Source organism: Pelophylax lessonae, assembly GCF_965119305.1.
Source record: "Pelophylax lessonae genome assembly, chromosome: 4".
Classification (NCBI taxonomy): domain Eukaryota; kingdom Metazoa; phylum Chordata; class Amphibia; order Anura; family Ranidae; genus Pelophylax; species Pelophylax lessonae.
Window position 1 is genome coordinate 409,749,027 of NC_138771.1, and position 26,440 is coordinate 409,775,466.

Consider the following 26,440-nt stretch of genomic DNA (forward strand, 5'->3'; position numbering starts at 1 on the left):
TGTATATGACAATTTTTGCTTTAGAAATGTCAGTATTGATGCAGCAGGCTACATACCATACATCGTAGAGATGCACTACTTTACAGGCACATTCAGGGGACCCCCCAGGCACGATATTTGAAGGAATTTTTCATTTTTATAGTTTCACTTTAAGCCTCATTAAAATCAGTAAATCACTGCTACTTTAAAAACGATAGTTTTTAAAAACTTTTTTTTTATTGCTACATGTTCCCCAGGTCAGGACCTGGACCCCCTTACACTTTTTTGGGGTAATAACTTGCATTTAAGCCTTCAAAATGAGGCCATTTGATTTTTGAGGTTCGAGTCCCATAAACTTCAATGGGGTTCGTTTGTTCGAACAAACTTATCCTCTGTTCGCGGTGTTCTGCTGCAAACCGAACCGGGGGTTTTCGCCTCATTACTAATATGCAACAATGGCCCCTGATTGAAAGGAGGCTGGAAATGGCAAAGTCACACTTAATACTTTACAGGATACAGTATTGAAGAGATGGACAGAACACCCCCCAGTTTGGTTTGTGCCAGAACTTTCTAACATCACAAAAGTTCAGATCCAAACAGCAAACCCCATTGAAGTCTATGGGACCCGTACTTGAAAAATCAAAAGTCCCCACTTCGAAGGCTTATATGCAAGTTATTGGCCATACAAAGGGTATGGGGGCTCAGGTACTGCCCTGGATGACACGTACCGATGCAAAAGAAAACGTTTAAAAAGGATAGTTTTTAACCACATAACGACCGCCCACCGCAGATATACTGCGGCAGGCAGCCTCTGCTGGGCAAAGTGACGTAGGGGTACGTCACTCGCTCAGCTGCCTGTGGGGGGCGAGCGTGCAACGCCGGCGGCGCGCTCCCTCCCCTGCTCATTCCCTGGGGAGCTGGTCATTCATGATCTCCCGCTGCAGAGGGAGAAAGACAGACGGCTGATGTAAACACAGCCGTCTGTCATTCTCCCTTAGATCATTACAGAGGCTATGCGATCCTGCTATATAGGATCGCATGTCTCTGTGATGATCTAACAAGCCACGCCCCCTGACAGTTAGAATCACACCCCTAGGGTCACACTTAGTTAACCCCTTCTCTGCCAGTGTCATTTTTACAGTAACAGTGCATATTTATAGCACTGATTACTGTAGTAATGTCACTGGTACTCCCAAAAGTGTCAAAAATGTCAGTCAGGGGTCCGATCTGCCCGCCGCAATGTCTCAGTCCTGCAAAAAAATCGCAGATCGCGGCCATTACTAGTAAAAAAAAAAAACTTTTGTGCAAACCAATCAAAAATACGCTTATTGCGATTTTTTTTTTACTAAAAATATGCAGCAGAAAACAAATTGGCCTAAAATGTTAAAAAAGTTTGATTTTTACATTTTTTTTGAGAATTTCATTTAAAAAAATTGTGAAAAATATTGTTATTTTTTCAAAATTGTCGCTCTTTTTTTGTTTATAACGCAAAAAATAAAAATCGCACAGGTTACCACCAAAAGAAAGCTCTGTTTGTGGGAAAAAAAAGGACGTCATTGTTGTTTGGGTACAGCGTCGCAATGTGTAATGTGCAATTGTCCATTAAAGTCACGCAGTGCCGAATCGCAAAATAGGGCCTGGTCTTTGAGCAGCCAAATCTTCCAGGGCTAAATTGGTTAAAGGAGTAGTGATTTTAATGATGCTTAACATGAAACAATAAAAATGAAAAATTCTTTTAAATATAGTTCCTGGAGGGTCCCTTTAGTCTGCCTATAAAGTGGAGCATCTGTACTGTGTATAGAACCTGCTTTAGCAAAACTGACATTTATAAAGAAAAAAAAATTACATAAGTGATTTTCCCTGCAAGCTTTCTTTATTTAGTAAACAACGGCTTAAGGTGTCATTTTTGGATAAAATCTGGTGTCTCTTTGGCAGACTTTGAATGGAAATAACAACGTTTTGCCCCACAAGCAAGCTTTATGTGAAGAAGCCAAATTTTAGTACACATATAAAACCAAACTGAAAGAGAAACTATAACACTCACTTTTGTATAAAATGGGGCTCTATGGCCAGACCGCAAAACATATACAAAAAGACAGACATGGGTTCGCTGTTAAAACTGTCCATGTGCAGTGGTAGCAAAAAACAAAATGACCCTATTACAATATGGGATATTCTCTAATTTGAAATGTCAACAGTAATCTGCAAACAATTATGCCAGACTAGGGTCCACTTACAGCTAACCGCAATATATCCATAGCATGAATTGACAGGTGTCACACTGTCGTCAAGCAGACATAAAGCAGGTTAGCGGGAGATAGTAGACAGGGGACAAATGGATAGCAGCAAAGGGCAAGTAAGCAGCGAGTTACAGTGGAAGGTCTAGAGCAGCAAACACAGCACTTTTAGCCTAGAGGAAAATAGGCAAGAAGCAGATACTTCACAAGGCATACAATAGTGACTCAATCCATGCTGATCGCAACCTCTACGCTCCAGATAGCAGACCACACAATCAAGGTACAGAGCCAATCCAGATACCACATGTAGCGTGTGTTTGCCAAACCTGGTAGCTGAGTACTCTTCACTCTGTCCAGGTGTTGATAAGGCCCTCTATATGCACTCTGCCAGTGTCGACGCGGCCCGCATTCTCTCAGGGATTCTGTAACAGCTTCCCATGTAGATGAAGGTAGTGCGGAGTGTTTGGGATATTATTCATAGTTCTACTTTGAATTCCTTTTTTTTTGTAACCATTCCCCAGTGGCTTACATACATGGTGATTAGAAAAAATTAAGGTGCGCAAACTAGTGAGTGTCCTATCAGCAGCAACTGAAACTCCAACCTGAGTGGAGTGAGTGTATTGAAAAAGGTGTATGAGTGCACTTGATAGTATATATAATCAAAATCATCAAAAATGTGATCAAAATTGAAAAGTGATACTCCAAAAAACCATCAAAGGTTATAAATAAAAATAAATGAATAAATGGGAAAAAAAGGGGAAGGGGTTTGAAGACCCCCCTTTCCCCTTTTTTCCTCATGGGAAGGCGGCAGCTTTAGGCAGTTTCAAGTTTCTCCCCTTTCTCAGTGGAGTGGGAGGAGTCTTGAAATGGGCCAGCAGTGTGGTACTCCTTAATCTGATTGGTTAAATTCTAAGAATATTTTGGAAAGGGGGTAAGACCCTATAAAAAGGGGGCTCCGCAGGCACGGGACAGTCAGTTACCTCAGGAGGCTTTCAGCAGCGGAGCGACAGCAGGGGGCTACTATAATTTGTTATAAATTTTTTACCCCCTTATCAGCATGAAGACATTATTGAGCCAATTAATAGAGAAGGCAGAAGCTGAGGGAGGCGAAGAATGGATCCGCAAATGCTTGGCTTTACCGTCTGGTATGTCAGCGGGGTCTGAAGTAGAAGCCTCTAATGCGGTTGCTGTGGCAAGGAGAGCGCGGTCACTGAGTGTGAAAGAAGTTGCGGCGGTGACGAGGAGGAGGAAGGGAGCCGGCCTGTCAATCTCGCCACGTCAGACGCCGGTAGGTGGAGCCTAAGAGTGTCGTGGTCAAGCTGGTAGAAGAAGAAAAGCTGCTCGGCGCTTCAGCCCGGCGCCGGCAGGGCTGGAGAGGAGAGGAGTGACGTCAGGAAGCAGCGTAGGCAGGAGGAGCACGCCAAGAGGCGGGGTGCAAAGAAAAGATGCAAGTATGAACATGAGATTCCCAGCGAGTGAGCAGAGCCCTCAGAAGCGGAGCAGTCAGAAGCGGTGACAGCTTTGACTGCTGCCGATATGAGGAGATGCAGGAAGATAGCTTAAGAATAAGAGAGGAGCAGCTAATGAGAGAAGGGCACATGAGTGTACCTGAGGAAACTAATTTAGTCAGTGAGTGTTCAACTAATGTTTTGAATAATTTAGTTGTATCTTTATCCAGAATTTCTTCCACGCTGGAGAGTCTAACACACATGCAGAATATTAAGGGGAACCCGGACATCTCGGCGGTACGGATGGCTCAGGATAATGAGGTAAAAGATGACAGCTCAGATGTGTTATATAAGGAGCAGAGCTCTATTAAGAACAGGGATATGGATGTGAGCGGTGTAGTTGAGTCCTGTGTAAAAGACATGCCATGTCTCCCTTCTCCTCTGGGTTTCCACTTATCAGGTGTCACAAAAGAAAAAATATGGAAAGGTGAATGGTTGGATTTATTGTCTTTATTACCGTCCAGTAAAGAATTCCTTAGAAATGATAAGGAAAAAAGGAAAAAAGCGAAGATGATAGGAAAAGGCCTGTTCCTAGGTCATTTAATAACTGGCTACAGGCCTTCTGCATATATGCAAGCGTGCTTTGGCTTTGTAAAAAATATCCTGAAAAAAGTTCAGGTTTGTTCCATCATATTGAGATTATCTTAGAAACATACAAGAATTTTGGTGGTTTTGGCTGGTTCTCCTATGATGAGTCTTTCCTGCAAAAGCTGGCAGTTCGCAAAGGTCTTTCTTGGGGCAGTATGGATGTAGGATGTGGTTAAATTTGATGCTGTCTCAGAGGCCCCCATTGGCTAGACTGCCGAGAAATTTCAATATGATGCCAACACCAAATTATAGAAAAGGTGTTTGCTTTGCTTTCAACGATGCAATATGTAAGTGGGCAAGTAATTGTCGTTACAAACACAAATGTGCTTTTTGTGGGGGCCCTCATGGTATAGCAAAATGTATATATTTAAAAAAAATGGCGGCTAATAAAAATCCTATTATTAAGGAGATATTTCTTAAAAGCCAAAATCCCAGTGAGGTTACAAAACATGCGCCCATGGCTGTGCATCTACCCAGAGCGCCAGAAGGCCATCATGCTAATTGAGGGTTTTAATAAAGGCTTCACGCTGCCACAATTTAATGGTACAGGATGTGTGAGAATCAACAACTTAAAGTCAGTCGATAAAATGTCTAACATAGTTTGGGAAAAATTTTCAAAGAAATTCGTGAAGGGAGGGTTGCAGGTCCTTTTTTGGAACCTCCTTTTAAGAACTTTAGATTATCCCCTCTCGGTATAGTTCCCAAAAAAGAACCAAATAGTTTTAGGTTGATTCACCAACTATTCTTTCCCGTAGGAGGCTCCTTCAATGACCAAATAAATATTGAGCAATATTCGGTTCAATATGCATCATTTGAGGAAGCAATAGCCATTTTAAGGAAGCAGGACCCCAGAGCCCTGCTTGCCAAAGCGGATATTAAATCAGCCTTTAGACTTCTTCCTATTCATCCAAATAGTTTCGATTCGTTGGGCTTTGAATTTCAAAATGTATTTTTCTTCGACAAGTGCCTTCCGATGGGCTGCTCTTTGTCCTGCCATTATTTTGAAGCATTTTCGAGCTTCATAGAATGGGTTCTGAAGCAGGTCACGGGGTCCCCATTTATCATCCACTATTTGGACGATTTTGTATTTTTGGGTCCATCTAAGGACATTTTGTGCTTGGAAGTTCTGCAATCCTTTATGGGTCTATGTGAATTTTTCCGTATCCCTTTACCACTGTTTTTCCAGCTCCCGGCTTGGAATTTCTGGGAATTTTCATAGACACTAATAAAATGGAATTCTGGTTTCCTGTAGAAAAAATAACCAGGATATCTGATCTATTATTGATGTTTATAAGAAGGAAAAAGTTAACTCTAAAAGAAATGCAAAAGTTATTGGGCTACTTAGCGTTCACTACTAGGGTTCTGCCAGTGGGTAGGATTTATGCAAGAAAAATGTACCTGTCTATAGCAGGTTTAGAAAACCCTTATTCTCATTTTAGGCTGACGCAGGATATTAAATCTGATATGCTGGTTTAGCTAAATTTTCTGGGTTCTTTGAACAGTATGGCAGTAATGCAGCAGGAATTTGTGCCCAGCTCGGATTTTTGCCTACATACAGACGCAGCTGGCTCTGTCGTTTTGGTGCAGTATGGAGAACAAAATGGTGTGCTGGTCATTGGCCAAGATCCTGGCATACAAAAAAGTTATTAAAAAATATTGTCTTGTTAGAAATCTTTCCCATAGTGGTAGCTCTGGAAATTTGGGGCCAGAGTTTTAGAAATCAGCGCTTATTATTCAACAGAGATAACAAAGGGGTTATGTTCGCCATAAATTGTCTGACATCTAAGTCACCGCCAGTCATTAATATGCTGAGATACCTGGTTGCGAAATGTCTGTTATTTAATATCTGGATTAAGGCAAGATATGTTCCAGGTGAGTTGAATGTAATTGCTGATGCCCTCCCATGGTTTCAGATGCAGAAGTTTTTCGTGCTACTTCCAGAGGCGGAAAGGACGGGTATGGTATGCCCCGAGCACTTATGGGAGATAGTCTAATTTCTCAGAATATTTGTAATTCCTTGGTGCCAGCGACGTGGAAAAGTTATACAGCATCGTGGACACTTTGGCTGTCTTATCTAAGAAATAACAACATTTTGTTGTTGGGGCTATCGGAGGATTTAGTTTTAGGTTTTGTGAATTATTTATTAACAAAAGGGTATTCCTGGTCACACTTCAACAAAATTTTGTTTGGAGTATCCTTCTTTCTTAAATTGAAAAACTTGCCATCTTTAATGAGTTTCTTTTCGTTTCAACAGGTCATAAAAGGCTACAAGAAGGCAAAATTTGTGCCAGATGGTAGGTCTTCTGTCACAAACAAAATATTACAGGATATTCTCCTTTGCACTCAGAAGGTTTGCTTTTCAACCTACGAGGCAATCCTTTTTAGTGCAGCCTTTTCCTTATGTTTTTTCGCAGTTTTACGCATATCAGAACTGGTACCTACCAGCAAAAAAACGATGGGAGGTCTACAGAGATCCGATATTGTTTTAAAAGATAATCTAGTAAGAGTGTGTTTAAGGAAATCCAAAACCGATCAAATAGGTAAAGGATTTTGGTTTTCCTTAGGAAAATGTCCAAACGAAAAAATATGCTAAAACATTATATACAGGTAAGGCCAGTTAACGCAAACGGTGCCCCATTGACAAAATTTCAATTCCAAGAGAGTTTTCGATAAGTGTTTAGCCCACCTGGGCATTGAGAGAGTCAATATGTCATGTCATTAATTCCGGATTGGTGCGGCAACCGTATCTTGAAGTATGGGTTTGAAGAAAGAGGTTATTAAGAGAATAGGTAGATGGAAGTCTAATGCCTATGTATCTTATGTCAGATTCTAACTTGTTATCATTTAATCCGTAGGTAAGAAATTAATAGTTTGGATAATCAGGCACTCCTTTGTATACTGGGCACAGAGGAGAGCTGAAAGAAGAAACTATGGAGTTAATATCGATTTGGATCCAAGTTTGTTTAAAATAGTATGGTACAGTAAGCGAGGGATGAGATGGGATGATTTGATGTATGAAATAAATAATTTACGTTATGTTATGGTTGGCCACTACCAGACATTTTGCTAATACACTTAAGGGGGAACGATATCGGTAAGCAAAAAACTTTGGATTTGTTCTTTAAGATGAGGGACTTTATTAGGGAATTCAAAATTTTGTCATAGAAACATAGAAACATAGAATGTGTCGGCAGATAAGAACCATTTGGCCCATCTAGTCTGCCCAATATATCTGAATCCTATGAATAGTCCCTGGCCCTATCTTATATGAAGGATAGCCTTATGCCTATCCCATGCATGCTGAAACTCCTTCACTGTATTTGCAGCTACCACTTCTGCAGGAAGGTTATTCCATGCATCCACTACTCTCTCAGTAAAGTAATACTTCCTCATATTACTTTTAAACCTTTGCCCCTCTAATTTAAAACTGTGTCCTCTTGTGGTAGTTTTTCTTCTTTTAAATATGCTCTCCTCCTTTACCGAGTTGATTCCCTTTATGTATTTAAAAGTTTCTATCATATCCCCTCTGTCTCTTCTTTCTTCCAAGCTATACATGTTAAGGTCCTTTAACCTTTCCTGGTAAGTTTTTTCCTGCAATCCATGTACTAGTTTAGTAGCTCTTCTCTGAACTCTCTCTAGAGTATCTATATCCTTCTGGAGATATGGCCTCCAGTACTGCGCACAATACATAAAGTGAAGTCTCAAAGGAAGCAGCTGTTGCTGGGTGATTCAATCATAAGAAGTGTCACCAAAATCAGTAATAATTTTCTCCGAAATTATCCCAAGGCTAATATGGTTAGGCGGTGGCCCCTAAATTAGGAAAAGGTTGAATAGGAGGTTGGAGAAGTTTTTAAATCTTGGATTTGGCTTCTCATTTAGACACAGAGAGCTTGAGGGAGGAGTTCCGGGTTTGTATCGGGGAGATGGTATTCATCTTTCAGATATCCTAAGTTATAAAGGACATAGACAGACGATAAGATGGGCGAGTAGATGATAACAGATGATCGCGGCGCTCTGCAGCGCGGACTGCGAGAAGTGACATAAGGGCGGGGAGGAGAGCGGAGGGAGGGGGAAGCGGACGGAGCTCATCGCAGCTCCTGAAGACAGACAAAACCCTAGCGTGGCCATTAACCCCATCCTGTCTTGAATACTTCCCAAATGATGTATCAAAATTGACATAAGATAAAAAGGATGGTCAGCCAAATGTATCAAAAAATGTCCTAAGGTAAAAGAGAAGAATGGTGGGCCAATTGTGTAGGGCTCCACCTTTTATTTGGATGTGTCAAAATTAGCACATGAGTCATCTGAAAAATGGTGACTCAGGCCACACACCTCCATCCCGGGGTAAATTGTAGAAACAAAAGAGTTTTGGGACTTTAAATGAGGCTCACATAGACATGAGCCTCCATCCCTATATGTATACATAAAATAGTAAAAAGTTTGGGACTTTGTATGAAGTGTGTGGCCCTTAGTAACTAACATGAATGTGATCACATCCAAAAAATGAAATAAAAGAAAATCAGATCGATATAAATCGCATTTTAATGAGACAAGGGAAAAGTGATGACAGCATTGTACATAGAGGATAACAAATAAAAGGGTATGGATTATGCATTAGTAGGAAAATGAAAATAAAAACATCAGCACTGATAAGTGGATGATAATATACATGCATTCATATAGGTAAAAACATGAATATACATGATACATATATATGTAGAACAATACAATCGAGTACATGGTAAATACAAGATGGTAGAAGGAATTGCTTCCCAAAAAGCTCAACGCGTTTCGTGAATAAACACTTCATCAGGAGCAGGTGCAATTCATGTATCTGGAGAGAATGTAATAAAACATGTATATGTGAGGTAAATTGGTATATAGCTAATAAATAGCTCTATAAATCCAACCATTTATAAATTAAACTCACAGATGGATTACAATCAGAGTTGCAGGATGTATAGGGTAACGCGCCATCAGAGGGTGTGTCTGACACGGGAACTGAGGGGGCAAAGCCTGCATACGTAAAGTAGATATGTTTGAATATAGATTGTATAAATCCTCAAGTGGGGGTCACAAATAGCTCAACCAATCATCCAAAATTGGATACTTGAAAAGATAATAAAGTATTATAATAATGTATTGTAATAGTAGAGTCGCAGTCAATGTAAAACTGTAAATTTATATCTAGTAATGGTGAGATATAGTGAAATTCCCATATCAAAGAACCAAGCACCTGAGAGGATTACCCATAGAGTGAATGGAAAAATAAAAATAACAAAATGATCATATAAAAAGGTAGGAAGTGCATGAGCCACAGTGATAAAAAAAGAGGTTGAAGAGTGTAAGGTAAAAAGAATTGCAAAACTGCAAGATGGAATGGAGTAAGAAAGATAAGCGAGTGATAGTGTGACAGTGAGAGTGTGTCACCAGGTAAGGAATGGGACAAGTGAACCAGACCGATGGGTGCCAAGGAGGAATCAGTGAAGTAATAAACCTAGGTATGAAATATAGATAGATGTGCAAGCATGTTAAAAATAGAAAGTGACTGGCCAAGTGGCCCCAAAGAGGGGCGAAGGAATTATGAAGATAGCATGATACTAAAGAAAGGACAAGGTATACCTGGGTGAAGACGGATGCAGGAGTGGCTCCCAGCGTCATACGGCTGTTCAGACAAATGAAGGACTGACATACGGCTATGATAGCCGGAAGCAGTCATCCCTATATGTGAACCCCAGATGGCCTGCACGTGAGGGAACGCCGTGTAAGAGTTTCATCCTCACTATTTTACAAGCTGAAAGATTCGGTTGTGGGAAGATTTCTTGCTGCACTACACCAGCCCTTGCAAGTTATAAAGTGTATGCTATCTTTGTAGCTGGTAAGGGTACCATCACCATTCCCACTTTTCACGTGGTGTTGTGGAGGACACAAGTCTGTGGACCATTATTGCACTTTCTCATTTGCATTTTATCGTTGTTTATGGACTATTGGGACTTGAATATTATATGTGTGTTTTCACATACACAGTGCACCTTTGTTGTGTATTTTTTGTATCTACTTTATATTTTATTATTTTATTTTTTTTAATAATTTATAACCTTTGATGGTTTTTTGGAGTATCACTTTTCAATTTTGATAACATTTTTGATAATTTTGATTTTACATACATGGTCCTTAGGGCGGCTACTTTTGTCTGCCTATTTTTTGTATACATTTTAGTACACACAGACCAAGATTAACAATTTTTTTTAGATTCTGACTACCGCAGTACCACTATTTAGCAGGCTTTTCTTCTCCCTGATGTCGGTCTGTAACCCTCAGAGCCGTCAGCAGGAGGCAGGACAGTTCTGGATGGAGGCCGGAGCTGCCCGAGGTTAACAAGCAGGTGATTGGCTGCTAGGATGAAGGGCGGTCCTAACAACCAATCACGATCTTGCAACAACACCCTCCATCCAGCCATGCTGTGCCTGTGCCTCCCTCAAATCTTCGATCTGTGTAAGCAAGGTAAGAGAGTGAGGGAGGGGGTGAAGTTACAGGGAGTGAGTATACTAGTGTGAAAAGCTGAAAATGAGGAATGTGTGTGCTGAGGACAGTGATATGGGAGGGCTGATGACATCAAAGTTGGAGGAGCCTGGGGACTGTAATATGGGTGAACTGATGATATTGATGTGGGGGAGGTGAGGACTGTGATGGGGTGCACTGAGGACTTTAAAGTGGGGGGGGCTGAGGTCTGTGATGTGTGTGTGTGGGGGGGGGGAGGGGGGGCTGAGGACATTAAAGCAGGGGGGGATTAAGGATTGTAATGTAGTGGTGGTTAGGACCTCAAAGTGGGGGGCAGGGCGCTGTGATGTGTGGGGAGGGGGGGGCGGGGACATTAAAGTGGGGGACTGAGGAATGTAATGTGGGGGGTTAAGACATTAAAATGAGGTCAATAAAGTGGGTGGACTGGCTACTGTAATGTCGGGGAGGGTTATGAAATTAAAGTAGGTGGCTGAGGACGGCACTGTGGGGAGGCTGAGGACATTAAATTGGGGGGGGGACTGAGGACATTAAAGTGGGGAGGCTGAGGACTGTGATGTGGGGGGGGGCTGAAGCTGTGATGTGGTGGGCTGAGGACATCATAAAGTGGGGGGCTAAGGACATTAAAGTGGGGGCTGAGGACTGTGATATGGGAGGCCCTACGAATTGTGATTAGGGGGGGCCCTGAGGACTGTGATTTGGGGGGGGGGGGCTGAGAACATTAAATTGGGGGAGGACCTAGGACTGTAATGTGTGTATTTGTGTGTGTGTGTCTGTGGGGGTGGGGGGGCTGAGGACATTAAATTAGAGGTGGGCTATGGATTGTAATGTGGGGGGGGACTGAGAAATGTAATGTGGGCGCAATAAGTACAGTGATGTGAAGGGGGCTGAGGACAGGCATGCGGTGGCTAAGGCCTGTTTTTTTTTTGGGGGGGGGGATTGGGGGACTGAGGACAGTAATGTGGGGGGGGGGGGGTGATGTAATTGGGGGCACAGTGACAGGACACTGCTGTCAGGGGGTTGATGTCAAGGAAGTGTGAGAACATTACTGTGAACGGTGTGGAGGGGGGTGATGTAAAGGGGGTTCTGAGGACACTCATCAAGAGGGGAATCTTGATGTGAAGGGGGAGGGGACCGTGAGGTGCAGTGGAGACTAAGAACGCTGATATAAGAATGGTTTCAGATCTCTGCATGTGGCGCACACATCGTTGGTAGGTCAGCTCCTTTTAATGGGCTGCACTACCTGCAAGAAACAGAGAGAAAGAAGTCCTTGACCTTTTTTTTTCCATAATTGCGCTGAACCAAGCCACATGGTGCTGCAGAAACATGCAGTTTGGCACATGTGAAAAGAAGCCATGGGTACCGACATGATATTCGGACCTCTGCTAGAAGAAAACTTTACTGACCTAGTCTTGGGGAATATATGGGAGGTATAGAGGGGAGAATCAGTGTTACCAGTGCCCCCTCTCATAGTAGCATTGTCGGCCTCCCAAACATAATGGGGAGGGGGTTTATTATTCAGATTTAATAGAAATTAGGAAACGTGTAATTGGATGCACTTTATTGAATGAAAAGTGGTATTTGGTGCACTTTAAATTGAGGACTGGCGCTGACAGAAATCTATATAAACTATAAAAAATATATGAATAAAAAGGGGAACACCACTGTCGCAGTCAGAAAAACTGCGTCTGACAATTTTAAACAAATTGGGCAGGCAGGGGACTAAAAAAAGGCAAAAAACATCCAAGAACAAAAAAAAGGGGGTATACAGCACTAAATGTTATGTAACGCTGTGTTAAACACTGCACTACACTAACACACTACACTGACACTCTACTGACACACTATACTCACACTACACTCACACTACACTATACTGGCACACTATACTAACACTACACTAACACTCAACACTCAGAGTCACAATAAGAGTCACAATAAGTACACACACTAACTCGCTAGTAGCAAACTGAACCCTCCTCTATCTCCACTCCAAAAACACACTGCAAATGTTTCCTGTAGGAAGGAATATTTTATAGTGTGGGGTGGGACTATGAGCACTGAGCCATAATGGGACAAAGTCATCATTACTTTTTCAGTCAGGACTTTGACAGTGCTCTGTGTTCTAATAGGCAAAGCCTTGCACTTGCACCAAACACCCCACAGAGCAGACTTTGGGTGTTCGCTGAACTTTTTCTCGGCTCAAAATGTTTACCCAACTCTATAGTCTTGTATCTGAAATTCAATAATTGTCCACATTTATGGGTCAAGTTGCTGACCTGTTATATATTTCTTCTCGTAACCATACCTGGGAACTTTTATGGTCTTATGGGACAGGGGTAAAGCATGGGGTAGGGCTAATAACGTAAAAACATATGTAATAGTTGTGGCATGCACCAAAATAGTGCCAAAGGATATGGCACATGGTGTCTCATGGTAAAATACAGGGGTAACAGTGGTGAAGGAAGGAATGTCCTGACATCAGTGTGAGGAAACAATGTCCATGCATTGTTACGTAAAGACAAAAAAATTACTCATCTGTTGTGTCACCATAAAGAAAAAAAATGCCCCTGGTGTCACTGGAAGGAAAAAAGTCTGCTGTATCGGTGTCAGTGGGTGGAGAAAATTCACCTGTGTTAGTGGTGTCATTCTGAGGAGGACTGCCTTTTTTTTTTTATTGCTTTACTAGTAATGGGGGTGATCAATGAATTTTAGCGGGACCGCGACATTGCGGCGGACAAATCTGACACTAAGTAACACTTTTACTGAAAAAAATGCACTGTTACTGTATAAATGGCAGGGAAGGGGTTAACACTAGGGGTGATCAAGGGGTTAAGTGTGCTCCTAGGGAGTGCTTTCTAACTGTGAGGGCAGTGAAAGTAGTCAAGGAAAAGAGAGATCTGTGTTTCAGCTTAGCTGAAACACAAGACCTCTCTTTTCCTACCTGACAGAACAGCGGTCTGCCATGTTTACATAGGCAGACCACCGTTCTATTATTCCACGGCTGCCGGACCCGCTGATTGGCGCCCCCTGTGTCCAATCACAATGGGAGTGGCGCACCCGCGGCAGCCCCTCCCCCCCCCCCCCGAAATCCCGTGCACAAAATCCCGTACATGTACTTGATTTTGCACAGTCAGGCTGCCCTACCGCAATGTATTTGCGGCAGGTGGTCCGAAACTGTTTAATGTTATTTCAAAATCCATTTTAAATCTCTTTAAATCTGCAGCTTTCATTAAAATAATAATACTTGTTAATATTTTCTATCTCCCAGTTGTGCTGCTGCATTGTAGCCCTCTCCCACTAGCAGGCTTGGTCCGCTATTGCCACTATCAGGTAGCTGGTCCAGAACAATAATATGCATAATAAAAATTTATAGACAGAAAGTGACTAAAAGAGATAGCAGGAGATTAGCAGTACTGAGATAAAAAAAAACGGATAAAAAAACAGCAGGATGTTATGGGAAAAAAATGGCAGTTAGGCCTCTTTCACACAGGCGTTCCATATGTACGTGTATCACCCCATCCGTTTGCGGATGATATACGGACATAATGCTTGTCAATGGGATTGCGGATGCCCATCCGCTGACATTCGATTTGCGTCCTTTCAGTTCTGTTCCGTTTTTTGGAACGGAACAGAACCCTATTTTTATTCCGTTTAAAAAATGGAAAGGACGCAAAATCGGATGTCACCGGTGTCATCCGCTGACATCCGAAATCCCATAGACATACATTATGTCCGTATATCATCCGCAAATGGATGGGATGATATGCAGACATACGGACCGGATGACACAAATATCATCCGTGTCCATAAAAAAAAAAAAAAAAAGTGCCGGAGCGGATCGAAATACGGTCCTATCCATGTGAAAGAGGCCTTACTTATGTCATACAGAGGTTGATTTACCAAAACTAGAAAGTGCAAAATCTGGAACAGCTGTGCCTGGCAGCCAATTAGCTTCTAGCTTCCTTTTGTTCAATTAGGCTTTAACCACTTGCCGACTGCCTAACGCCGATCTACGTCGGCAGTCAGCCCCTCACAGGCAAAGTGACGTAGGGCTACGTCACTAGCTTGTGAGGGTCTAGGGAGCGAGCGCTCCCGCTCCCGCTTGGTCACGGACCCCCCCGCGCGTGTGACCAGCGGACCTGATGTCCGCCGGTCACTCGGCGATCGGCGGGGGAGAGGGAGAATGTCAGGCAGCTTGTGTAAACAAGCCACCTGTCATTCTCCTCGCTGTAAAGACACTGATCAAACGGATCTAGTATGTAGATCCGTTGATCAGTGTCCTTAGAGCTCAAGCCACAGCCAATCACAGTAGAAAGCACGCCCCTAGGGACACACACAGCCCCTCCCTCCCAAATAAAGTTAACCCCTTCACAACCAGTGTATTTTTTAACAGTAACAGTGCATATGTATAGCACTGATTACTGTAGAAATGTCACTGGTAACCCCAAAAGTGTCACAAATGTCAGTCAAGGGTCCGATCTGTCCGCCCCAATGTCGCAGTACCGCAAAAAAAATCGCAGATCGCCGCCATTACGCGTTAAAAAAAAAACAACAAAAATGACAAAAATCTTTCCCTTTGTTAGTAAACGCGATAACTTTTGCGCAAACCAATCAAAATACGCTTTTTGCAATTTTTTTTACCAAACATATGTAGCATAAAACAAATTGGCCGAAAATTTTAAAAAATTTTGATTTTTACTTTTTTTTTGGGGGGAATTTCATATAAAAAAATGTGAAAAATATTGTTATTTTTGCAAAATTGACGCTGTTTTTTTGTTTATAGCGCGTGATCAAAAAATCGCACAGGTGATCAAATACCACCAAAAGAAAGCTCTGTTTGTGGGAAAAAAAGGACGTCAAATTCGTTTAGGTACAGCATCGCATGACCGCGCAATTGTCCATTAAAGTCACGCAGTGCCGAATCGCAAAATACCCCCTGGTCAGGAAGGGGGTAAAATCTTCCGGGGCTTAAGTGGTTAACAAAAAAAAACTGAATGGTTTCTTTGCAGAGCTGCACTAGATTTTGCACTCTCCAGTTTTAGTAAATCAACCCACAATGCACAATTCAAAGTACATGGCATCCAGTTAGGGTTTACTAGGGTCTACTGTAAGGCTGAGTCCACACTGCCGCACAAAGCGGCTCACAGCAGGGGTCAGGTGCATCCCTTTTCACCGTTTCAGGTCCGATTTCAGTCTGAATTTTTGGCTGAATTCAGACCTGAAATTGATCAGAAGACACACAGAACCCCTGTGCAATTCACACCGGAGCAGCTCGGGAGATATGTGAACCGGCTAGATAGAGAGCTGGTCACAATCTCCCAAAATGTGAATTGGATTCAAGGAGACCCACATCCAATTCGCAATAGTTGAACCCAGCCTAAATGATAAAAGAACTTGAATAGCAATCATTATAATTGGTCATTTTTTTCTTTAAAACAGGTAGAACCTATATGCTCTTGGCTCACACTTTGTACTACTTTTAATGAGCGTGGAGCTGCATAAGGAAAGTGTTAGTGAACTACACTTGTTGAGACAAATGTGAGTTTGAAAAATAGATACTTTTATGTTTGTTGTTTCTCTAGCATTCCTTGTTCCATGTAAAATTTATACACTTTTTGCTTTGTTTCTATGTTCCTAATAAACATACAATATGCTGTATAAAAGTGGTTAATATTTATGACAAAAATCCATTCATCCATTTCAGGAAAGAGATTGAGTAATTTTTGTACTCAACCTTTTCCAATTGACCTGGGCTCATCAGTTAGTGATTTTTCTGAGTAATCCTGAAAGCCTAAATTCCAGTAATTCAACAGAGGGGTTTCTTTTGTTTCACAAAGCAGACTGACACATATCAGTTACTGCATAATATCCACTATGATTGGAATGCAGCCATGATTTCCGAAGCTTGACTATGCCGAAATATTAGCAAAGAACAAACTCACAAAAGTTACACGGCATCAAATGATATTCAGATGCTTTAAATAAAGCCAGCAGTCTGGATTTAAAAGAATGCATGCGTGGGTGAACTCCTACAAACTATGGGCAAACTCTTCTGAACCGTTACTGAGTTGACCGACAAGAATTGCTTTCTGCTTTGCAACTGGAACGTGTAGTAATTCATGAATAGGAAACATTATGTTCTGATTTCATTTATCACTGACTTGGTAATCAACACACAATGAACAAATTTGATTTTTTGATTAGTGAAGTCATGCAAAGCCTTTCAAAATGTCTTGCTGAGTCACAATTTAAAATCTGTGTCTAGGCAAAACTTTTTTCTGGTATTAGGGGAAGGCAAGAATCCCTGTAAGGTTTTATTACTGAGAAAATCTGCAACAGGGCCACAGACCACAGTGCTAAGCTGACATGGATTCTATCATTCTGTTGGAAAGTTGTTGCAGATATGGCTCTTACTGTATCAGCCAGATGAATCTGGACACAGGAGCCCATCTTGTTTTATTAAAAAAGAAAAGGATCATAGAAACAGGTAATCAGATCACAACCGTATAGTCCTACCAGGAATAATATTATATTAAAGGGTTAGGTCACCTTTAATAAGATTTACCAAAAACATGCCTTTACAATACAGCGTCCACAGTATGCTATCATGCAGCGCTCCATTTTGTAAAAGAGTGCAGCTTATTCTTTCAGATGCTCATTACATTATCCTCCCCACTGCATTCTGTAGATGGTAGGACATAGCAGGTTTTGAAGGTTCAGCCCCAGGAAACTGACAATTGAGAGCTTGGCTTCGCTCCCTACCAATGCATGTGCAGCCTGCTCTTTTTCCATCTTGCAAAATGATGAGCTCAGAGAGAGAGAGAGAGAGAGAGCACACTGCACAGGAGTGGATAGGGAACAAAATTGAGTGTTTGCTCATCATCATCCAATGCAATCATCTAACGCTTGGTACATCCAGCTCTCTGCAGAATGGGGTGGCAGCAATGTAATGAGCATCTGAAAAAGTGAGCAATCCTTTACAAAATCCAGCACAGCATGTTAGTATTCCAAGAACGCTGTGATGCAAAGGCATGTTTTGGCAAAAGTCGTTAGAGGTAAATAACCCTTTAAAACAGTGATTTCACTTTCTCGAGTGCAGCCCCTGACATCCCTAAAGAGCCACACATAATATTCAAAAATGTAATGCTTGGGAAAGCTGCTGACATACAGCAGGAGATGATCTCCTATAGAATCTACTAACCTGCTATAGGACTCGTTGGAGTCATGTGAACATGCTATAAAAGTTGTTGGAAACTGGGGACAGGCTTCAGGAAGTTGTTAAAGACTGGAGACACAATGTAATAGGATGGATAGAGATTAGAGATGGGCTCAAGCGTGTTCGGGATCCAACCTGCGTGATCCCACCAGGAAGCCGACACTACACACGGCTAATCAAAGGCAGTGAGACATTTCCACTTCCGCAGCTGCACAGATCGGGAAATGTCTCACTGCCTGTGATTAGCCATGTTAAATGTCAGCTTCCTGGCACAATCGGGCAGGTAGGATCTCGAACACGCCCAAGCCCATTCACTGTTTTTCAAGGGCAGTAAGAAAACACACAATTATATATTCAGGGTCCTTGAAGGCTGCATGCAAAATGTCAAAAGGCCACATGTGGTCCCTGGACCACAGGGCTTTAAACCAACATAAACATAATGCTACCATTTAGGAGCTATCAATTACAGGCAGTCCCTGGGTCACAAGCATCTCACTTACATGTGGCTTGTACTTAAGAATGGAGGCAGTGTGATATCACACCAGACCAGGAAACCACTGCTCACTGCATGCTGCGACCTACTCTCCGATCTGATCTTTCCAAGCCTGTAGACTTTAGCTTACACATTAGCCGTGTGTGGGGAACTGTACTATTCCAGTCCTTAACCAGTCCCTAAAAATTAGAAACAATGGCTTTGAAATTACAGAGCTCAATCAATTCTTTTAGGATGCGTGGGTGGATGCCATCTGGTCCAGGGACTTTATCCACCTTTATTTTGTCTAAATATTTCTGGACCATATCACTTTTGAGCCATTGTAGATCATTTGGGGCTGTGTCAATACCATCCTCATTATGTTCATGAGCTCCCCCATGCAGGGCCGGAGTGGGACTCATTTTCAGCCCTGGAGTTTCATGCCTTAGACCGGCCCACTTTAGTTCACGACTGACTATATTAAAATAATGTAATTAAAACCTCAGAATATAAGTTTTCAATGGCTGCGGACATGGTACAGGAGAATGCAGGGCTGCGGGCATGGTACAGGAGAATGCAGGACTGTGGGCATGGTACAGGAGAATGCCAGTCTGTGGGCATGGTACAGGAGAATGCAGGACTGCAGGCATGGTACAAGAGAATGCACAGTTGCGGGCATGATACAGAAGAATGCAGGTCTGCAGGCATGGTACAGGAGAATGCAGGGCTGCGGGCATGGTACAGGAGAATGCAGGGCTGAGAACATGGCACAGGAGAATGCAGGGCTGCGGGCATGGTACAGGAGAATGCAGGGCTGTGGGCATTATACAGGAGAATGCAGGGTGGCAGACATGGTACAGGAGAATGCAGGGCTGCGGCCATGGTACAGGAGAAGGCAGGGCTGTGGGCATTGTACAGGAGAATGCAGGGTGGCGGCCATGGTACAGGAGAATGCGGGGCTGCGGGCATGGTACAGGAGAATGCAGGCCTGTGGGCATTGTACAGGAGAATGCAGGCAATGCAGGCCTGTGGACATTGTACAGGAGAATGCAGGGTGGCGGACATGGTACAGGAGAATGCAGGGCTGCGGGCATGGTACAGGAGAATGCAGGGCTGCGGGCATGGTACAGGAAAATGCACGGTGGCGGACATGGTACAGGAGAATGCAGGGCTGCGGGCATGGTACAGGAGAATGCAGGGCTGAAGACATGGTTCAGGAGAATGCAGGGCTGTGGGCATTGTACAGGAGAATGCAGAGTGGCGGACATGGTACAGGAGATGCAGGGCTGCGGACATGGTACAGAAGAATGCAGGGCTGCGAGCATGGTAAGGGGGGAATGCAGGGCTGTGGGCATGGTACAGGAGAATGCGGGGCTGCGGGCATGGTACAGGAGAATGCAGGGCTACAGGCATGGTACAGAAGAATGCAAGGTGGCGGGCATAGTACAGGAGAATGCAGGGCTGCGGGCATGGTACAGGAGAATGCAGGGCTGCGGGCATGGTACAGGAGAATGCAGGGTGGCCAGCATGGTACTGGAGAATGCAGGGCTGCGGGCATGGTACAGGAGAATGCAGGGTGGCGGACATGGTACAGGAGAATGCAGGGCTGTGGGCATGGTACAGGAGAATGCAGGGTGGCGGACATGGTACAGGAGAATGCAGGGCTGCAGGCATACTACAGGAGATGCGGTGCTGTGGGCATGGTACAGGTGCACCATGCCCGCAGCACTGCATCTCTTGTAGTATACCTGCAGTCCTGCATAATGGCAGGTAGTGCAGCTGTGGAGGAATCTCACTTACCATCCTCATTATGTTCATGAGCTCCCCCATGCTCCTTTGCAGGGCCGGAGTGGGACTCATTTTCAGCCCTGGAGTTTCATGCCTTAGACCGGCCCACTTTAGTTCACAACTGACTATATTAAAATAATGTAATTAAAACCTCAGAATATAAGTTTGCAATGGCTGCGGACATGGTACAGGAGAATGCAGGGCTGCGGGCATGGTACAGGAGAATGCAGGGCTGTGGGCATGGTACAGGAGAATGCCAGTCTGTGGGCATGGTACAGGAGAATGCAGGACTGTGGGCATGGTACAAGAGAATGCACGGTTGCGGGCATGATACAGGAGAATGCAGGTCTGCGGGCATGGTACAGGAGAATGCAGGGCTGCGGGCATGGTACAGGAGAATGCAGGGCTGAGAACATGGCACAGGAGAATGCAGGGCTGCGGGCATGGTACAGGAGAATGCAGGGCTGCGGCCATGGTACAGGAGAAGGCAGGGCTGTGGGCATTGTACAGGAGAATGCAGGGTGGCGGCGATGGTACAGGAGAATGCGGGGCTGCGGGCATGGTACAGGGGAATGCAGGGCTGTGGGCATTGTACAAGAGAATGCAGGGTGGCGGACATGGTACAGAAGAATGCAGGGCTGCGGCATGCGCGGTGACATGTTGGTGCCGGACGGCGGCATTTTAAAATCGAAGGCAACTGATCGGAACTCCGCCTCCCGCCTCCCCAGCAAATATGAATTCCCCCCCTCCAGCTTCCTCCAGCCTTCTGTGCTCCAGGTCCGCCTCCCCAGGGCATATGAATTCTGCCCATCCAGCCTTAAAAGACTATGCTGTGAATTACTAACTAACAGGAATCAGAACGGCCATCGCACTGACCGGCCCACCGGGAGAAGTCCCGGAGCTCCCGATTAGCCAATCCGGGCCTGCTCCTTTGTATACCCAGAGTTAAAGAAAGTATGGAATACATTTGCCTTCTCTTTGTCCCTAATTGCCCACTCCAGATTATTTTGTAAAGGGCCTACATGGTCAGACCTGACCTTTTTACTATTAATATATTTGAAGAAATTTTTGGGATTTGTCCTACTATCTTTTGCAATCTGTCGTTCATTTGGAATTTTTGTGTCTTTTGATTTCCTTGTTATATTCTTTATAACAATTAAACAATGATAGTGTTCCTTCATTTTTTATATTTTTTAAAGGCTCTTTTCTTATTATTTATAGCTTTTTTAACTTTGGCCGTGAGCCACATAGGTTTTATTTTTAGACTTTTAAACGTATTACCCATGGGAATATACTTTGCAGTGAGTTTGCATAAAGTCTTTTTGAAGAATTCCCATTTCTGTTCTGTGTTCATCAATGCCAATATTTCCTCCCAGTCTAAGTCTTGGAGAGCAGCCCTCATCCTTGGAAATTTTGCTTTCTTAAAGTTAAGTGTTTTTTATATTTCCTGTCTGCATTTGTTGCTTACAGCTAACATTAAATTAAATCATATTATGGTCACTGATACCCAGATGTTCTTTTATATGAACATTAGTAATAATCTCTGCATGGTTTGAGATTACCAGGTCCAACAGGGCATCATTTCTAGTTGAGGCCTCAATAAACTGTACCATAAAATTGTCTTGTAATAGGTTTATACATTTTTCCCATTTAACTGTTCCAGCAGTGCCATTACTCCAGTTAATATCGGGTAGTTAAAATCCCCCATTATTATCACTTTCCCAGCCCTTGCAGCACTTTCTATGTGTGCAAGGAGCCAAGTCTCCAAATCTTTCTGAAAACTAATAAACAAAACTAAACTAAACTTAGACCCCATTTACACTGCCGCGACCAGAAAGTCGCCTCATAAGGGGCAACTTGTTAGCACGACTTTCAGCGTGACTTCAGCGCGATTTTGCGCAAATTCAGCGTGACTTGTATGATAGACGACTTTGTACGACTTTGTATTTGGGTAATCAGAATATGATGGTTCTGGGTCATGCTCAATCACACAAAAAAAAGTTCTTAAAAATTGTCGTTTTTGATAAAGAGCCAATTATTGAAAAAATTATTGAAAAAAAAAATTTGATTTCTTTGGATTTAGTGTCGGGGGGGGGGGGGTCTAAAAAGTGTACCTGTGAAGTTTCAGCTCTGTAGCATGTCCAGAACCAGAAAAAAAAGATAATTTTTCTTAGAATTTTTAGTAGCGCAGGGATTGGGCTCCGCTCCACCTGGGCGTTTTTGTTGCAGGCGTTTATCGGGCATTTTTTGGGCGTCTTTGGAGGCAGGCACATACACACATACAGGTGTGATAGGAGCGGAAACCCTATCCCTGCAAATAATTTCTATAGCGCAGGGATGGGGTTCCGCTCCTTTTCACACCTATATGTGTGTATGTGTATATATACATATATGTGTGTGTGTATATATACCCCTACACAGAAGTTCAGATGTCATGCCTGCCTCCAAAGACGCCCAAAAAATGCCCGATAAATGCCCAGGTGGAGCGGAGCCCCATCCCTGTGCTACTAAAAATTCTAAGAAAAATAATCTTTTTTTTCTAGTTCTGGACATGCTACAGAGCTGAAACTTTACAGGTACACTTTTTAGACCCCTCAGACACTAAATCCAAAAAAAGTCATGCCTGCCTCCAAAGACGCACAAAAAATGCCCGATAAATGCCTGCAACAAAAACGCCCAGGTGGAGCGGATCCCCATCCCTGTGCTACTAAGAATTCTAAGAAAAATTATCTTTTTTTTCTGGTTCTGGACATGCTACAGAGCTGAAACTTTACAGGTACACTTTTTAGACCCTCCAGACACTAAAACCCAAAAAAGTCATGCCTGCCTCCAAAGACGCCCAAAAAATGCCCGATAAATGCCTGCAACAAAAACGCCCAGGTGGAGCGGAGCCCCATCCCTGCGCTACTAAAAATTCTAAGAAAAATTATCTTTTTTTTTGGTTCAGGACCATTTTAATGGAAAGTCGGATCACAAGTTGCTTCAAATAAGATAAGGAGGTGACTCCCATTGAAGTCTATGGGACAAGTCGGATACAAGTAGTACAGGACCCTTTTCTGAAGTCGGAGCGACTTCAGTAGTGCCAATTAAGATGGCACTCATTGATTAACATTTCTTTTGTTATGTCAAGCGACTTGGGGCGACTTGAGGGCACACAAGTTGCCTCACAAGTCGCGGCAGTGTGAATGGACTAAATGAAACTAAACTAAATTAATTCCGAAACAAATCAACAAAACAAAATTAGCAACATAACAAATCTATCCAAAATGAAGCAAAACAAATGTTTCTGTTCTGTACATGTCTAGCTGCATTTATGTAAACAGCATGTTAACACATTCTATATTCCACTCAAAAAAATGCTTTCTGTCTGTGTGTCTCTGTTGCTTTTGAAGGTTTTTCCTCAATTCCTGTTCTGTTGTCACCTGGCCAGAAATTGAAATCTTTAAAACGTAGTTGTGGATACTGCAAGCATAAGATTCATTTACAAAAAACTGAATAGGGTCCTTCCTTACTTTATCCAAAATTAGAAAAAAATGCTTTTGACACAAAAGTTCCACAACATGTGTTGTCAGCCCTGCCATCTTCATTTACCTTACAAAGAACATAGACTGATCCTCATTTTCATTCCTTCTCTTCATCTCCAAAACCCTCCTTGTCAACAAACAATAAACATAGGAAGTTATGAGTTTACGAGATGTTTATTAACCACTTAAGCCCCGGAAGATTTTACCCCCATTCCGACCAGGGGGTATTTTGCGATTCGGCACTGCGTGAATTTAACGCACAATTGCGCGGTCGTGCGACGCTGTACCTAAACGAATTTGACGTCCTTTTTTTCCCACAAACAGAGCTTTCTTTTGGTGGTATTTGATCACCTGTGCGATTTTTTGATCACGCGCTATAAACAAAAAAAGAGCGTCAATTTTGCAAAAATAGCAATATTTTTCACATTTTTTTATATGAAATTCCCCCAAAAAAAAATGTAAAAATCAAAATTTTTAAAAATTTTCGGCCAATTTGTTTTATGCTACCTATGTTTGGTAAAAAAAAATCGCAAAAAGCGTATTTTGATTGGTTTGCGTAAAAGTTATCGCGTTTACTAACAAAGGGAAAGATTTTTGTCATTTTTGTTGTTTTTTTTTTTTAACGCGTAATGGCGGCGATCTGCGATTTTTTTTGCGGTACTGCGACATTGCGGCGGACAGATCGGACCCTTGACTGACATTTTTGACACTTTTGGGGTTACCAGTGACATTTCTACAGTAATCAGTGCTATACATATGCACTGTTACTGTAAAAATACACTGGTAGTGAAGGGGTTAACTTTATTTGGAAGGGAGGGGCTGTGTGTGTCCCTAGGGGCGTGGTTTCTACTGTGATTGGCTGTGGCTCTAGCTGTAAGGACACTGATCAACGGATCTACATACCAGATCCGTTTTATCAGTGTCTTTGCAGCGAGGAGAATGACAGGCAGTTTGTTTACACAAGCTGCCTGACATTCTCCCTCTCCCCCGCCGATCGCCGAGTGACCGGCGGACATCGGGTCCGCTGGTCACACGCGCGGGGGGGTCCGTGACCACGCGGGAGCGGGAGCGCGCCCCCGGGGGCGCGCGCTCGCTCCCTAGACCCTCACAAGCAAGCAACGTAGCCCTACGTTAGTTTGCCTGTGAGGGGCTGACCGCCGACGTAGATAGTCGTGCGGCGGTCGGCAAGTGGTTAATATCTACAGGTAGTGGGAGTTGACATGTTTTTACAATTTTTTTTAATATTTAATATTTCAAATATATATGTCACAGATAGTTTTATAATTCATGAAAATTCCACAATGATATTTTGATAAATTGCCTGACTATAGTCTAATGTATTGGAGAGTTTACCTGCTAATTTAGTGGCTCTGATCGGCATTAGATTAATTATGGGGTGGGGGCTAAGAATATGCATGGCCCAGCAGCAAACACAAATAATTCGTTTATTTTTAGTGCCAGAACAGGTTTAGGGAGTTCTTACATGACATTAACAGAAGTCGAACACTTATATTGTAAAATAAGTGCAAAACAGTAAACAGCCTATCCTAGGAGATTGCATAAATGTGTCAGTGGAACATTATTTTTTTAAATGGTCATTGTGTGTCTTTACATGACACTACAATGTAAACCATACCTTAATTGTCAATTTTTGATTACTTGGATGGGTATGAATCACTATACACCTCTCAGTGAGTGGTGTTGATTGAAGAGACTTTACAGTATTTTTGGTCTTCTAGTCTGAGAAATACAGACAAACTAGGGAACACCTGAACTACATTTTCATTCTCTTACAATGAGGCCAATTTGGAAAATAGAAAACTAGCAATCATAAAAGTTTAGCAACCAGGACAGTTTACCATTTATAGAATTATACGCAACCAACATATACAGTCAGGTCCATAAATATTGGGACATAAACACAATTATAATCCTTTTGGCTGTATACACCACCACAATGGATTTGAAATGAAACAAACAACATGTGCTTTAACTGCAGACTTTCAGCTTTAATTTGAGGGTATTTACATCCAAATCAGGTAAACAGTGTAGGAATTACAACAGTTTGTATATGTGCCTCCCACTTTTTAAGGGACCAAAAGTAATGGGACAGATTAACAATCATAAATCAAACTTTCACTTTTTAATACTTGGTTGCAAATCCTTTGCAGTCAATTACAGCCTGAAGTCTGGAACGCATAGACATCACCAGACGCTGGGTTTCATCCCCGGTAGTGATGCTCTGCCAGGCCTCTACTGCCACTGTCTTCAGTTCCTGCTTGTTCTTGGGGCATTTTCCCTACAGTTTTGTCTTCAGCAAGTGAAATGCATGCTCAATCGTATTCAGGTTAGGTCATTGACTTGGCCATTGCATAACATTCCACTTATTTTCCTTAAAAACCTCTTTGGTTGCTTTCGCAGTATCTTTCGGGTCATTGTCCATCTGCACTGTGAAGCGCCGTCCAATGAGTTCTGAAGCATTTGGCTGAATATGAGCAGATAATATTGCCCGAAACACTTCAGAATTCATCCTGCTGCTTTTGTCAGCAGTCACATCATCAATAAGAGAACCAGTTCCATTGGCAGCCATACATGCCCATGCCATG